This window comes from Prionailurus viverrinus, chromosome E1 (assembly GCF_022837055.1).
Source record: "Prionailurus viverrinus isolate Anna chromosome E1, UM_Priviv_1.0, whole genome shotgun sequence".
Classification (NCBI taxonomy): Eukaryota; Metazoa; Chordata; class Mammalia; order Carnivora; family Felidae; genus Prionailurus; species Prionailurus viverrinus.
The window spans coordinates 23472744-23474554 of NC_062574.1; the positions used below are offsets into that span (position 1 = coordinate 23472744).

The 1811-nt window shown below is 41.8% G+C and overlaps 1 pseudogene; it reads right to left on the reverse strand.

Moving 5' to 3' along the window:
- Window positions 1-296: 296 nt before the first annotated feature.
- On the reverse strand, window positions 297-1566 carry LOC125152092 (protein LZIC-like; annotated as a pseudogene).
- Between the last annotated feature and the right edge of the window lie 245 nt (window positions 1567-1811).

Sequence of the window (1811 nt, forward strand, 5' to 3'; positions counted from 1 at the left end):
CAAAAGTAAAAATAAACATTTAAAAAAAACATGAAGGCTTAATAAAAACAGAGAAACTTTTTTCTGTACTCTCTCTCAAACACACAAGACATAATGAATAAGGCCCAATGGATCCCTCATCTCCAAAAGTCTAGGATCACTCAGGCAGGTAGCCCTACACAAAGCACAATGATGAAGGGTATAACCAGGAGCCACAAGTATGTTTTTCTGTCACCTTTTCTTAGGTTATCAATGCATTCAAGAATCTCGTGATTTCTTTGCAATGATTCAAAATCCCTAGAATAACAAGAATGTGATCAATGTCCCAAGGTTCCACACCATGTCATGTTTTTGTTTTTTCAAACTCAGAGCTTGCCAGTGCAAGAACTTTGTCTCCAAAGCCAAGGTCTGTAGAGACTTTCTCAAACTGGCTGAGTGTAGCACCTGCATGTGCTGACAAGAAGCCTCATCACCTGCAGTCAGCTTCTCCCTAAGTTTCCTGAGAGCTGCTAGTATCTCCACTTTGTCTTGAGTGTACAGGCCTCTTTCCAACTTTCCTGCCATGAGATCTCCATCCATCCCTGCTCACCTTGTCTGAAGGTGCCCTGGTTCATTCGTTTTCTTTCTTTCTTTCTTTCTTTCTTTCTTTCTTTCTTTCTTTCTCTTTTAATGTTTATTTAATTTTTGAGAGAGAGGGAGACAGAGCAGGAGTTGGGGAGGGGCAGAGAGAGAGAGAGAGAGGGAGACACAGAATCTGAAGCAGGCTCCAGGCTCTGAGGCATCAGCACAGAGCCCGATGCAAGGCTCAAACCCATGAACTGCAAGATCATGACCTGAGCTGAAGTCAGACGCTTAACTGACTGAGTCACCCAGATGCCCCTGTCCTGGTTGTTTCTTTGCAAATAATCTGATGACCTCCAAGGTTTTGTTTTGTTTTGTTTTGTTTTGATGTTTATTTATTTTTGAAAGAGAGAGTGTGAGCAAGCAGGGGAAGGGCAGAGAGAGAGGGGGACAGAGGATCTGAAGTGGGCTTTGCACTGACAGCAGAGAGCCTGATGCAGGGCTTGAACTTGAGAACTTTGAGATCGTGACCTGAGCCAAAGTCCTAGGCTTAACCAACTGAGCAACCCAGACACCCCTGAAAACCTCCAGAGTTTTAAAGGCCTGGCTGATAGCTGCCTTCCAGTTGCTCTCCACTTAGCAGTTGCTTTCCACTTAGCTCATCTATCACAAAGTCGTATTTTCAGACTTTTTAATTTTCTCCGTTGAATCATTAAATTCACTTAGTTGTTCCAGAGTTTCCTCTTTGGTTTCTTCATATTCATCTCTATCACCTTCCTCTTTGCATTCCTCCAGAGCTTGTAATTGCTGCATTAGTCTGTTCAACTTTCTTCTTCCAATTTAGTTCTCTAAACGCTGCTTTAATTTACTTGTCTCTGTCTTTCCTCTGGAAGCCATTTTGATCTCTTGTCTCTTAGCACTTTGAACTCTGCACCGTGTTGACTGGTCCCAAAGTGCATAGACCCACAGCTGTTGAAGTTCCAACTGTTACAAACTTGAGGAAAGTGAAATTGTTCATCAGGACTACAAGAGGCTCAGAGTTCAAACAACTTGGATGTGCAGTTGGGTCCTCAGGCCGTCGGGTTCCCCTCTCCCCAGGACAGTTCTTTTCAATGATCTTTTTACTTATTTCTGTGTAAAAGGAAAGAAAAAAAAATCCAATTGCTTTTTTTAATAACTAGAAACAGAATTTGTCTCTGGTAATAACAGGAAGTTTTTAAAAATGCTATCAAAAACTCTTTTCCAACAGGTTTACAGCTTTTCAAAACAAA